The sequence below is a fragment of the Haemaphysalis longicornis genome, unplaced genomic scaffold (assembly GCF_048455015.1).
Source record: "Haemaphysalis longicornis isolate Haplotype H1 unplaced genomic scaffold, Haemaphysalis longicornis Haplotype H1 scaffold_1, whole genome shotgun sequence".
NCBI classification, from domain to species: domain Eukaryota; kingdom Metazoa; phylum Arthropoda; class Arachnida; order Ixodida; family Ixodidae; genus Haemaphysalis; species Haemaphysalis longicornis.
The window spans coordinates 462874529-462889563 of record NW_027526203.1 but is presented as its reverse complement, the minus strand read 5'-3'; positions in this window follow the sequence as shown (position 1 = coordinate 462889563).

Sequence of the window (15035 nt, the reverse complement as noted above, 5' to 3'; positions counted from 1 at the left end):
TGTGCGCGCGCGTGTGTGTGTGTGTGTGTGTGTGTGTGTGTGTGCGCGAGTGTGTGTGTGTGTGTGCGCGTGTGTGCGCGCGCGTCTGTGTGTGTGTGCGTATGTGGATATCTCCTTAACAAAGTTTGCTTAAAGTTGCGCTGCGTGTCGCGTCGTCTCTCCTCAGTCTCCTTCTTTTTTGCGCAAACTTCAACTTCAACTTCAAGTACAGTATGGAATACCAACACGCCCAAACCTACAGCCTATTAAGCTTTATTGTAGCATCAGTTGGATTACCCTTGCGACGCGAGTCACTGCGCTTTATTTATTGTTTGTGGTGTACTTGAAGCGACCTTATCTGTGCCCTTCATGACCCGGACTTCACAAATCCCAGCTCGAGAACGCGCAAATGCTGTCTGCATTTAATAACTCACTTAAATTATCACTCCGGTGGAAGACAAACACACACATACGCGACTCTCGCGCTCCTTCACTGTAATTCACTCAGCGTTTGTTCGGACGCGCTGATGCGTTTCTGCACCACTACGTTACGCAAGCGACCTTGCAAGCGTAAAATCGTCCCTGTCATTACTGGCCGCGGGACGCAGGTGTTGTTTGTCCGCGCATCACTTAAGCACCGTGCTCGGGTCGGTGGCGGACGCAACCATTGTAGCACGAGCGCATTGGCTACCAAGGCTGCGCACACCCCCAGCGCTCGTTTGCTGACGGTCACAGCGGCGCCCACGATTAGAAACCCGCCACAGGCTGGACGCGTTTGCTGGCCTGCCGAGTGAGCCCCGGCCGAAGTCTACTGGGTGCCGGAAGGCATCCGGAAGGGCGCCGGAAGATATCCGGCAGGGTTGATTTCCCGCTGGGTCTACGCGACGTCACCGAATTATAGCCAAAACTTATTCGCATAACGCAGGCTGGGTGGCGTTGTCGCTCTGCGCCAGTCGCGTGAGACCCCGGGGGGAATAGATCAACCCCGCCGGATATCTTGCGGCGCCCTTCCGGATGCCTTCCGCCACCCAGTAGACTTCGGCCCTTAGTAACTTGCACCCGAATATAGCACAGCTCAGTGATAAAATGGCGGCTACCAGGACGAAGAAACTGAGGTCTACCGTGGCAGCGCTTCATCTCGTGGAGTATATATATTTTCTATGCAGGGAAAGGGGGCATGCTGAGCGGGCAAGAACCTAGCTATGCTGCCGCTGGCAACTGTCGCTAATGCCGCGGTTGCTCGAACGACATTTAACGTTCGCACTTTTCGCCGAAATTCCTCTGTGCCACAAAATATTTCCTCTCTTTATTTAGTCGAAAAACAGTGCAGTTTTACGCTTACAAGCATTCATTCTAATGGTTTCCGTCATTTAAAAACTAGCAACAGAAATTGGCGGATAGCACTATCGCTCTTTAGCGCAATCACATTACGCGGTGCATTTTGACGTCCCGGAGCAACAACATCCGCTGTGGCTGCGCATCCTGTGCTCAGCACGATGTCACAGGTCGGTCCCCCGGTCGCGGCTACTGTTTGTCTAATGGAAGTTTAAAATAAGAAAAGGTGTCTATTCCCTGAGAAAGTCGCCAGTTGGCATAGGATGCTAAAATAAAGGAAGCGTGTACAGAATCAAACGAGTCGGCATTCACAGAACGTGGCACTTTTTAACCGCTTCCCAGCGCAGGCATGTATGTGCCATGGGCGCATACACGGTTTTTGGACTGAGGCAGGTACGCTCGAGACCTACTCAGCATGCAATCCCTGGCGAGCGATCGGAGCTCTTGCTGTCCAGCCCCGCCCTGGAGGGTCAGCTTCCACTCCCCTGTCACGTGAAGAGGCCGGGCGGCGAAGGCTACGGGATACTGTAATGAGGGAGCGATCGATCGATCAATCAATCAATCAATTTTTTTTTCATTTAACGTCATCTGTGCGTTATTCATTTCCATATTATTCTTCAGCACATCATATGTGCAATCCCTGGCAGAGTTGAGGCGTTCAGGATTCGTTAAAGGCCCCTTTTCTCTTTGTCGCTTCCTTTCAATTCGCGGGAGCCTTTCCTCAGTACAGCGTTTTTCACTTGAGTACAGCATTCGTCTGTTCCTTTTAAGCTTCGGTCATCATTGGGTTTGCGGCTGGTGGGCTGATCGCCTTGAAAAAGGCCGCATGCCCGCGCCAGGTTTTCACCGAGAAGCTTAAAATAATACTGTATAGGGTAAGTTGCTATAGTGACTCCCCTTTTTTGCTGGTGGGGGACTGTGAGCAAACGAGGCATCGTACGTTGAATGCGGTGTAGGCCTTTGTACGTCAGTGGCAGGGGGTGGGGGGTGGGGGGGGGGATCCCTTTATACCTGAATCACGGATGAATCGGCCTCTGCTCGTCTACGCTACGCTAAAGCAACTGCTGAATGGCTGTCAGAATGGCGACTCATTAATAGTTATTTACCGTCAGCTGAGGTACAGGGAAGTCATGTATAGAATTCTTAGTTTTGTCCATTTCATGTCGTTTAAAGGTGTCCGTTTCTAGCTAGTCCTGCTTGGCTGAAGGCAGACGACCCGGATGAGACACAGCACTAGCAAGGCGGGGCGTCACTTTCTGTCACGGTTATCGGTCAGAGGTTCCGCAAGTGCATCTGCGTCAAGGTTGAAACGGACACAGCGTAGAAATCCTCCCCTGAAGTCTACCTGTTCCATCTGCAACCCTCAGTAGACGGTGGGAGTTGTGGCACAGTCTGAACAGGCCACGCGGCGAGCGGTCGCGTTTGATCGAAAGAATTCATTATTTTCTAAAAAAAAAACAACTAAAACTTAAACGAAAGAAACTGGGCGCAGTGCATGCGACGAGTGCCCAGAATACATCAGAAACCCATAGGGAAACCAGTCTCCACGCCGTACTATGCCGCGCTTGCAACATCGCCATCCAGTGAACAAATGCGCGCGTAATCCATGACCTCCAGACGGTGCAATCGGCCACGACAACGACGCCGTGCATTTGAAATCGCCAGCGCTGCTGTGGCGCATTGTGCGAGAGCGCGTGCAGATTCGATCGGCGCCGCCGGCGCCCTTGAAACTCCTAACGTTGGCCTCCTCCCTTGCCCGCGCGCAGCTGATACGGAGCCGCCTGAACGGAACCACAGCCACAGCATGGCTAATGGAATCGCGATTTAATGCCGTTCTGCCCCAAAAGACGCGTTCTTTCGGCCATACTAATACGGGGCGACCTCCATGCCCTTACTATGCATACTTTTACGTGTAACGGTTTACGAGTAGTATAGTGGTTGCACTGCACGTTCAGATCACCGGCGACGAGCAGCGTTTGCGCTTCATCTTAAACTCGCTCACAGTGCAGGGGATGAGGAATGGGATAGTGGGAGAAAATACTAACAAAATAAAGGGTGCCTCGCGGAAAAAATACGAACAAAAAAATAACATTACGCGATTAGTTCGGCACTCGTTGCGAGGAAGCCAGGGTGATCCAAATTATTGCTGAACCGGTGGGCCTCCCCAGCTGTTGCTTCAGTATGTTACTACCATACTATTTAATTATAAAGCGAGGAGCGTGATAATAAATTGTACAGAATTAATGCTACACTCGTTTCACATAAAACAAAATTTGGACTTTTTTCTCCGTAAATGTTTCACCGCTGAAAAAGGAGAAAAATCCGCTTTCAGGTAAACACCAAATGAATAACGCCAAATTCTTGTTTCATTTTATTTGCCGTCAAAAATTTTGTGGATTAACCAAAATAAGTTCTGTTTTTTTTTTTTTTTGTATAATTCATCCAAAGTTATTCTCATAGGTGCATTTTTTTCCACGGCTAGCGTCGAGCATAGTAAGCGTTTTTCAATACATTTGCTGATAATACTGAGATTCGCTTCCGTACTGGACTCCCCACCCCCAGAACTTTCGGGTTCATTGGGAGAGGGTCAGGGAGTGAACGGAGCCATATACACTGCCTATCGTCGATATATATATATTTTTTTTTTTTTCTGTCACATGCGATGCACCAAACCCACGCGGTTTCTGTGTAGATCAACTCTCACCACGACGATCAGCCATTTTTCATTGCCCTCCAGAAACCAAAAATAAGGAGAATAGCTTGGAGATTATGTAAACTACGCGCACTGCGCCCCAAAGATTTTTTTTACCAATGTATTTTTTCCCCTTTTTTACTCTATTTTCTCTCCTCATCATGTTCTCCCTTATCTTTTTTCAGCCAAAGCCCTTGTGGGAAAGCGGAATGTATTATAAAAGTACATTGATTGATTGATTGATTGATTGATTGATTGATTGATTGATTGATTGATTGATTGATTGATTGATTGATTGATTGATTGATTGATTGATTGATTGATTGATTGATTGATTCATTCATTCATTCATTCATTCATTCATTCATTGACGGACATTGCTCACTTGCTTACTGCTGAATTGTTTACAATCGGTCTCTAGTTCCTGCAATGCGCCGCTTCCTGTTTTAGTAATGTAGGTTTGTTCGCTACTCGTCGTGCAGGCGTAGAACGCAGTAGCCTTCGCTTTTCTAAAAATTCTCAGCGAAGGAAAAAAAAGTCGATTTAACCCTATTAACGAGTTTCGCACGTAAAGTGTGCGTTTCTCTAGAGCGCTATATTTGCTGAAATCCGTGATGAATGTATACATTTTCTCACGGGCTAGTTCATACCGGATAGAAAGGGGTACGCGCACGGGGTCGAAAGAAACAGAGAACAGGAAATCGCGTGTTTGGACCTGTTCACTCTTTCGGTTCTGTTCTCGTGCAATCTACTAGAAGCGAAAGCGCGAGTTTAACTGTAACTAAGAAGGGGCACCAGGATGCTCTGATATCTGCAGTGGGTTGTTGCTTAGTGTGTGTCGCCGTCTGGCGAGGGAAAGAGGGGGGGGGGGGTGCTTGATTGCGTGCAGATCCCGCCTTGAATACAGTGGGTATGTGCGCCGCCTGAAAGACTCGTTCTGTGTTACGATGCTTGGTCCGCGTTGTACATGCACGTTCGACCAGGAAAGGAGCGAATGTGCGTTGCACGGATTGGGCACGTGACGGAAATGCGCCTCTCCGAACAGCTGCTGCCGCCGCGCCTCATCTGGACCGTGCGTGCGGCCGACCTCGTCAGCCCGTTTTAGCAACCGCGCAGAACGCGTTCCGTGATGCCGTGCATGCGCCACGGAGCGTAAATACCCGCAAGGCCTCGTGCGCGTTCTGATCATCGGGATTAGGTTACCGCAAGGTCCGATGAACCCCATCCCCCGAACAGCGCTTTCTGAAGCCCCGTCGCGTAAAGCAAAAATTATGCGGGTGCACGTTAATGAAATACAAGAAACGAATATAGAAGGACAAAAAAAGAAAAAAAAAACGGAAGAAGAAGAACATTCGAACGTCTTTTGTTGCTTAGCTGCAGAAACTATGTCGAAGCACAAAAGCATGCGTGGCACGCCCCTTGCTTGTACAGTCCTCTACATCTCGACCACGACGTTGCTGCACTACTGCATGTCGCGTACTTTAAGCTTCGGCGCCAATCGTAGCATCCCTTGACACAGATAATAGGCCGCGGAAGGGAGTTGAGACAATTGAACACTGTCTTCTCGTTTGTTGGGATGCGTCTCTTTTCTGTGATTCATTGCAGTGCACTGAAAGAAGGCATCGACCTTAAAGCATATGCTGTTTCTCATGATAACAAACAATAAAAATATTCCACAAGACCGCTTTTTTTCTAGATGGTTTGCATAGTTCGTATAGCCCGCATGATTCACCGGCATGCCGAGCCTGCGCGATCAACTGAAGGTTTGTTCCAGAGCGCATCTTGTATACGACCGTTACACTAACGGATTGGTTTGCAGGTTTCGATGACTACATGTTCGCACCTTATTTGCCGTTAGTAAATGTGACACTTACGGTGGTTTTTGCTTTCCTTTCTTCGATTTTTGTGTTTGTCTATCAAGGGTGAATTTGCTGGCTTTAGCCCCGCTTCCGTGCAGTGACGAATAAAAAATCACAGCCCCTTCCTTAAGAGGAAGATGGTTAAAACGCGAAGCTTTTGACCACATCCTATGCAACCTAATTCAAAGTCCAAACTGCTTCGACCGTGTCGGAATGGTGAAATCGCATAGACGTCGCCTTCATAAGCCAGGTATACGATTTCGACCACGCCGAAGCGTTTTTTCTTGAGGCGTTCATTATGTAAGTTAGCTTTTCTGCAGTGCCTTTTGGTGTAACGACGGACGGCATCAGTGAGGCGTGTAACGCTTCGCTTTGAAAATCTTTTTGGGCCAGCCTGAAGCGCTCCTGACATCTGGCGTGCCACCGGAGTTTGGCGTTCGCCAGCGGCCCTGCTTTTTTTCTCTCTCTTGTAGAATTCAACTTTCTGTTGTCACTCCTGCGACCGCGTTGGCCCAACCCCGGTGAGGCGGCCTCCGATGAAGCGTCGTGCCGCGACACTACCGCTGACACACGGCTGCTCGGCGAGCGGTGTGTAATGTGTGTGCACTGGGTGAGCGCTCTTCCCCTCACGCAACCAACCTGCAACCATGAACATGCTTATTTCGTACAATGCCGCAATACGTTGCTATCTTACAGAGGAATGTGAACAGTAGTGTCCTGCCCCATTCGCTTTCTGGCTTGCTTTTTAGACCCTAATCTGGTGCCATGAGTGCGATGTTTTTAAATAAACATTTTAGCTTCTGCGATCGCCTGATAATTGAGGCGAACATGAAACCGACGCGATTGACCACGTTCCTTCTCCTGAAACAAGTGACTGTGGTGCGCCGTGTGTACTTGGCGCACCCACCAGAATGACTGCATCTTTGGACCCATCTTTCGGCAGATCTAAAAACTCATAGTCTGGTATTTTCTGTCATCGTCTCCTAATTTATCTTGCCCTGTCATCGTAATCCCTTTGATTTCCCTAAAAAACAACTTATTTTTGTGATCCCCTCACGCGCCTGATCACCCTTCTTTCTACCGACTATAAAATGCGCACCCAATATTGGCTCGTCGCCGAGAGACGACAAAAAATTTGGGGGTTTAACGTGCCGAAGCTGTACAAGGGATATGACGCGCGTCGTAGTGGAGGGCTCCGGATTAATTTTGACCTACTGGGGATCTTTAACGTGCGCCGGTTTTTCCGTCTTCTCTATTGTACGCGTGCGGGTAGTCCACGCAATGACCTCTGTATACGCATTCAAGTGAAAACACTTGGTATGTTGACAAAAAGCTGCACAAGAGGCGTCGCGCTCATTTCGGGGAGGAAGGGGGGGGTGGGGGGGTGGAGAGGACTCGTGTTCGAAACTGCTTCTTCATACATTCCCACTTCCAACTGGCTTTATGATTCATGTTAAGGGTACAACATGGGTGTTCGCATATTCCTCAGCAGTGACCCTAACCTTCTCCAAACCACCCTTCCTCAACATAATCGCGAGGTTGAGTCCTCCCCAAACGTAGTAACTGTCCCAGTGACTCATTTTGCTCTGTGTTCTTTCATTTTTGTTCTTTTTATTCATTTAAGCCTTACCTCTGTCTTTTTAGAGGCGAAGACCCTTAGGGACTCGGGCTGTCGGCGTCTCATGTCGACGTCGTCTCATGTCGTCGTATAATATCATGTGGTCACGGTACTGGAACACCGGTACACTCGTTTTCCAACGCCTCGCGCTAGAACGCCTCGTGCTTCAAAGACACGAGACTTACAGCAAAGCTATATACGTCTATCCCCCAACTGTTTCATCCCCGTGAGCAAACACGCCAAGGCGCCAAGAATACATTTATACACTGCATGCTTCGCACCTCCCCAGGTTTCACGTTACGGTTTCATCTCCGTGGGCAAAAACCCCAATGTGCCAAAAATACACTTATACACTGCATGATTCGCACCTCCGTAGGTTTAAAGTTAGTGGAGATGGCCCGGGATTTTTTGCTATTCCTGTTGCCTTTTTTACTGGTATGTGCAACTCTCAGTGGTAGTGCATAGGTGACGTGCGCGCTCGTTTCGGGAGCGAGGTGATCCGGGGTCTAAATCTAGCAGACCTTTTTTTTTTCTTTTGCTTTTAAAGCTGACGTTTTTCGCGAACACAAGAGCGGCATGAAATCTGCGAACCCATCCATATGCTGCTCTTGCAGTGGGAAAAAAATACAAGCGTAGTACACCGAGTCAGCCAAGCACAAAATTTTAGCCCGATTCCTTCTACTGGCTGGTTTAATTTCTCTTCCCCCCCCCCCCCCCCCCCCCACCCAACGTGGAGGCCGTTTTCTGATGGAAGCGAAAAACGAAAACGCCAGCGTGGCGAAATTTTGGCGCACACGTTTAAGAGCCCCAGGTGGTCAAAAATAATCGGGAGCCCTTCGCTACAGCGCGCACTATAGCCCAGGTTTAGCTCCAGCGTGTTAGTCAATAAAAATTTGGAAGAGAAGATGGAGAGAGATCGCTGTTTTGAGCAACCGTATTCCGGAGGAAGACACCCGTGAATGAGCGAGTATGCGATTTCTTGCTACAAATACCTCATTGTTCCAGGCTCCAAATTATTCCGTAGCCAATTCTACCCCAGCTGTAGCTTCAGCACCCCAGTATGAAATTGTCGTCATTAATTCGCGATAAAACTTCCGTGTACATATCGCGGCCCCTTACTGCCGAATTTCTTGTTTCGCTTGCGCCGGCGGCACCCGAGATGATGGACCCGCTGCCACCAGCCCAAGAGGTTAAGGAAGGCGGCGTGTGTATACGTCGTGGTGACCGATAACTTTTAGCGGTCCCCTATTGACCGAGGGACCCATTTTGACCGAGGTGATGCCACACGCGACACTCCCATCCCGCATTTCCGAGATTGAGTCGGATGCGAGTGGTGTGCCGGACGTCACGTCAGCCCGGGAGTCGCGAAAAAGCCTCTCAGTTTGGAGTCGCCGCGTTATCCAGCTGCGCGCTGAAGACGATGTGGGAACGCTGACAACTTGGCGGCAATGACACTCGGTTCACCGGTATCTCGCTTCGGCACAGTATACCGCGCTATCCGCTTTATTCTTGAAGCTCTTATCGCTTGTAATCTACGTCGATATACGTGCCGGAGTATACGGTTTTCCTATCGCTGAGCTGGAGACGAGCCTCTTGAAACTGCTCGGCATCGTCCTCAACACGATTAATTTCAAACCCGACCAGAATGGGCATAGAAGTAACCATTAAGTAAACATTAACGAAGGACTCCCGTGCCCGTTCTCAACTGTCCCCGAGCGTGATCAGGAACGGCCTGTCCACATTAGCTCCCGTGCCCGCATAGGCACAGTTTACTTTCAAAGATGGACCCGCCGCGGTGGCTCAGTGGCTAAGGCGTTGCGCTGCTGAGCACGGGGTCGCGGGCTCGATTCCCGGCCGCGGCGGCCGCTTTTCTGATGGAGGCGAAGAGCAAAAACGCCCGTGTGTACGAGATTTCGGCGCACGTTAAAGTTCCCCAGATGGTCAAAATTAATCCGGGGCCCTTCACTACAGCGCGCCTCACCACCTGCGTTGTGTCGGCGCGTTAAACCCTACAATCAATTAATCAACTTTCAAAGAACATGGATCGGTCGCCGACGCTCGATGATCGAAGTGATGATCCGATGAAACGACGACTCGCTGGCTCGTTGGCCGACGGCACATAGCCGACGACGGTCTACTCCAAGTAAACTCAAAATGTACAATATGAACGCTTTATTTACACAACGTACTTACAAGTCAAGGCTCATGATCGCATAAAAGAGATCGGGCAAGGCCCGCGTCGAGCGGGGCTCGCCGCGCTCCACCTTCTCTCGTCTCTCTCTGTTCGATCCTCAATCCCCCAAAACATCAAACTCCTTGGTTTTACCCCTAAAACCCCGCCCACAACAGGGGCGTCGCAAGTTGAGAGTGAGGATGGCTCATTGATTAGCTCACACTAGGCCACTGATTGGCCACCGTGACAAACAAAGCCAGGTGGGTTCAAAATTATTACGTGACCCACCTCTCTCACTCTCATACAGAAACCCAAAGCTATTCCGCGAAACACAAATATAACAGAAATGAAAACCAACCAACTAAAAGCAGACCTAACGCCGGGAATCGGCTATCGGGCGGCACGTATTAAAGTATTGTCACACCGTGCACGCCTATGTTTGTGCTACGCGCCGCCAGAATTCCTTTCCTTTGTAAACACGTGGAGCGCCTAACAAAGCCTGGACACCTACCCATTGACGCATCCCAGCCGCCGAGTCGCCAGGAACAGACGCGTGATGAACGGAAACTTCGCCCAGTAACTTTGAGCAGTGCAACTGTGACAGACAACGTCTGGTGACCTCTTCCTATGTTTGACCCCTTGACCGACCTTCAGCTCCTGTCCGGTTCGGGGATTCTCGTGGCGGTACAATCGCGGTCGTTAAAACGTCAACGGTCCCCCTCTGCCGACTTCTCAAACGAACGCAAGGAAATTCCCCTTCGAAAGTTTACATTCTTTCAGCTATTATGGAGTGACCAACGCGTTTGTATGCGCCGTCTCTGGGCCCGCTCGTCGGGTGGACGCAAAAGCGCTGCGAGTAACAAAAGCCTCCGCGGTTTCTTCTTACGCCCCTCACGCCTAAGTCAGCTCGGCCGGCGTGAAAACAAACACCATACAGGTAAACAAGCTAACCCCAGCGAAAGATACCTATAGTTCATACCACAAGCTAGGTGCAGCACTGTGGAGGCTACATCGTTGGCAACAGCCCGCCCCCAAGGGCGCCTAACTCACCGCGAAGAAAGCGGCAAAAGGCGCCCGGGCCTTTCGGTTCCACTTGCCGAGAGGGGAGAAGGGAATGTCCTTTCAGGACCCCCTTCACGGCGAGTTAGGCGCCCTCAGCGGGCGCACTGTTGACAACAATGTAGCCTCCACAGTACTGCGCCTAGCTTGTGGTATGAACTTTAGTTGCCGGGCGGTTTTAATTAATAAGTGAGGGGCCCGAACTTAACAGGCACGTTGGGTCAATTTTTGGGCCCACTTTTGGGTAGCGTCGATTTTAACAACGGAGCTGTTTAGGCGTGAGTTCCATCCGTGCCGGGCGTCGCTCAAAACTCGGCGCAGAAAAGTGGAAAGGAAGAAAATGCTAGGTCAAGAAGTGTGAGGGGTAGTGGCGAGGAGGCAAGGAGCCGACGAGCAGGTGTGGGGAGTGCACGTCGCAGCACAGGTGTTCGGGTGATGAGGCGCGCGTGGGGCATTGGCTGCGTCTAGTGATGACGTAAACTGTGACGCCAGGTGTTCTCCTAGTTGAGAGAGACGGCGTGCGCTCGGCGGAATCAGTGTCCGATCTATCAATAAGATGGGCAACCTAAGAAAAGCCAAGTTAAAGCTACTGAAGACCACCAGCTCCGCTGTTTCCTCAGTCTTCGCATCTCAATAGCAAAGGTGGCCGAATTATTATTTTTTTTTTGCGTGTGAAAGGTTCCACGCTCATCGCTACGTGCGTTCGTGAAATTCGATTTACGTAAGCGTTGACCCCTTGCTCGAGATATCAGCCTTCCCTATTATCGCGAGTCAAGACACTGGCGTCTCAAAAAGAAGGCACCTACGGTGACGTTAGGATAAAGGCCACGGCAGAAAATCGGTTTACTTATACCAATGGCGTAGCCCCTATCGCACGGAAGTCCTGCGGAATCGCAGGATATCGTTATTGCAGAAAGCTGAAAATATCAACGAACAGGGTGGGATTTCTGCGTGAATTCTATAAAGATGTCTCTAAAGAAACCATTGTGAGCAACGGAAATTTAAATAATGACTGCAGCTATAACGCAGATCCGCGTGAATAAACATCTGTACGGAAAACCTTATCATCATCTTCTGTACTCGTGTTCAAACGACGAGATGAATCCCTATGCGAACACCAAGAGAGCGGCGCGTTGACTGCAGTCCGCCGGTGTCGTAACAGCTGTTTTAATGAGCTACTTTCAAGGTAGAGATTCAATGAACTCGTGTCCTGCCGTCCCGATGCCGCCGAGGTATACAGTGAACTAGAATGCGCCGCCTGCGCCTCTGCACACGAGGAGCAGATGCGAGCGAAGCGACAAAGCACCATTGGACTTTCCTCCTCTCCCACCGGCTCCTTGCGTGGAAAGAAGCGGGGAGCCGGTGAGAAACGCTTCTGCTGTCACTTTCGTATAATAGTTTTGTATAATTGTTCGTGTAATGGTTTCTTATCATGATAAAAAAATCCTGGGCCATCTCCACTAACGTGCAAGCGGGGTTGCGCGAAGCATGTATAAGTGCCTTCTTGGCGTCTTTGCTTTGCTGTAAAAGTCTCCGGTCTTTGAAACACCAAGCGTTCTAGCGCGAGACGCTGGAAAACGAGTGTCCCGGTGTGTTCTTTTAGTACGCGTTTTTGCCCACGGAAATGAAATGTTTTAGCGCGAGGCGTTGGAAAATGAGTGTCCCGGTGTGTTCTTTTAGTACGCGTTACGTTCTAGCGCGAGGCACTGGAAAACGAGTGTCCCGGTGTTGTAGTATCGTGACTACATGAAACGGCGACGACGACGACAGGAGACGCCGGCAGCCCGAGCCCCTAAAAGGCTTTGTCCCTGAAAGAGAAATGAGAAACTTATGCACCCGTTCGGCTCTTCGCCTATTTCCCTTTACGCCTTGGCTTATGAAGCGACACTGCAGGTCTTTGGAACGGCATTCCAGACAGAAGATGATAACTCGTTGAGTGAATTCCAATTTTAACAGCGGAGCTGTGTAAGCTGGAGCTTGGTCGGGTGGCGTTAGCAAAAAAGATACCAAGAAAAAGAAAAAGTGCACCATATAAAGGGTACACCACCGCTGATTTGGTATTATAACAGTGCAACCGGCTTTCGCGCCTGCTAGAGTGTGACAAGAGACGTTTGAGTATACGCACCCCTTATTATACCATTTTAAAGGTGACAGTACTTCTTGGGCTATTAAAACGCAAAAAAAAAAATGGCGCAGCTTGCACCAGGGGTGCAAGGCTGGTGAAACAGCGGAGCTGGAGTTCCACCAAGCTTCTTCCCCCCTGGGATCCGTTGTCAGTCACGTTGGGGGACGACCCGAACGGCTTTGTAAAAGCCGGCAAAACTTGGCCTCACCGTTAACACTTAGCGTAGGCTAGCAAGAGCATCACAAGATCTAACAAAACTTAGCAAAGCGTTGCAAAACTTACCAAAACCGGAAGAAGCTAGGTCGACCCTCAGCTCCGCTGTTTCTTTGCAGCCTTGCACTATTAGTGCAAGCTGCGCCAATTTCTTTTTAAATCGAAGCATCAAAGCATTTTCATTCATCCTTACTTTATATTTATTGATATTTATTTTTAGCCCCACGGCCGTGCTTTCTGATTGTAGTTCCTCAAGCATTTTTGCAGGTGTTCTGCAGTCTCACTCAGCAAGACTAAGTCGTCTGCAAACATCAAAGGGCTCAAGTATTCTTCGTTTTTCCTTAATCCTGTGTTTTCCCAGTCAAGCTTTCTGAATGCCCCCTACAGTAGAATCCTTGTCCCATAAAGGTTCAGTTTCCGAAAAAGTGTAAGCGCTAAGGGGACATGTGGGGACTGTAAGATATACAGATGTAGAGTTTCCCACCCTTACTGTTTCGACGTATCATGCATGCACAACGATCGCAACGTGCGGACCAGCTTGGCCGTGCAACAGAATCATACAAACTAAAAGCATTAAGAATCGCTCATAACAACTCTGTGCATTATGTTCAACGTGTGCGGGTAACAGTGATGATCACGACAGCCTCTTCAAAGGGATCCGACAAAAGCCCTTCACGGCAAAAAAATAAAACTGGCGAAGCTTGCGCTATGTCACGCAGGGCTTGAACCCACAGCGAAGCTGCAGGATTTCTTTCTACGTGGGCACGGAAGGACCCATCACCACGCATTGGTACAAGGTTGAAATTGTTTATTTACTTGTTCCGTCGTAGCTTTGCGCTGTGCTACTAGTTGTCATCGTCATATGCATCGATATCGTCGTGTTCCTCACGCCAAGAGAGAGAGAGAGAGATAACTCTTTAATGTGGGCTGGAGAGATCAGCTCTGCTAGCGGCAGTGCTTGCTACGCCAGATGGGGGTGATTACAATGCAGTGAAGTGAATGTGAGAGATCGGGAAAGCAACAATATAGGGAAAACAAAATTTAAATAAAAAATGGCACGCAATGAAATTCAAGAAAAAAACTCGAAATAAAGTTAGGGCCAAGCATTACATGCGCGGAAGCGCTTGACGACGGCTGGGGCGCAGCGGCGGCGCGTACGGGCACGACGCATGCGCGGCGTTCCTGGAGTCGCGTCGAGTTTCCGCGGTGGAGCAGGTTTTGCGCCAGCTGCGGCGTTGTTGGTTGCTAGGCAACGCGAGGCGCTCCTAGGGGTTCTCGCCAGTTTTTTTTTTTTTTTTTTTCGCTCGGCTGTCGCCGCGAGAGAGAGAGAGAGAGAGAGAGACAAAACTTTTATTGCCGCAAGGGCTAATTCTGGGGAGGGGTGGTGACCGAGGGAGGAAGGTCCCCGGTGACTTTGGCAGCCCGGGCGACGATGGCATCTTGCACCGCCGAATCCGAGCTGCGAGGCATGCGCTCACGGACGCGCTCGGCATTTTCTCGCTCCTCAGAGTTTTCGCCAGGTTTTTCTTTTTTTTTTTTTTTTTTGCGAAAGCCACTGGACGTGCCGGGTACGTCAGCAGCCGTTGTTGTTGTTGTTGTTCCTGGAGAACAACAAGCGCCTCGAAGCACGCGCTCACGAGCGCTCAGCATTTTTTTTTTTTTTGTATTTTGACGCGTTACGCGTTACACGCCATACCTTGCGACCTGGGTCCCACCTTTACCGGTGTTTCAGCCACGCTATCCCAGAGGGCAGTGTCTCCAGCTTGGAAGCGCCGTCTGGCTCGCCATATCCCCTCTCTATCCTGTTCCGGTTTAAGCCGCGCTGCTGTGTTCGCGCAACATGCATGTTGCAAGGACGACCAGCCTCCGCTGACGGCGTGAGAGCCAGGCGCATCAGAACGAACATGACGGCGTACCTGGCAGGTAGCACGTCGCCGCCGGCATGAGTTCAACTTCCCGCCGGGCTTCTACCCTTGCATTAA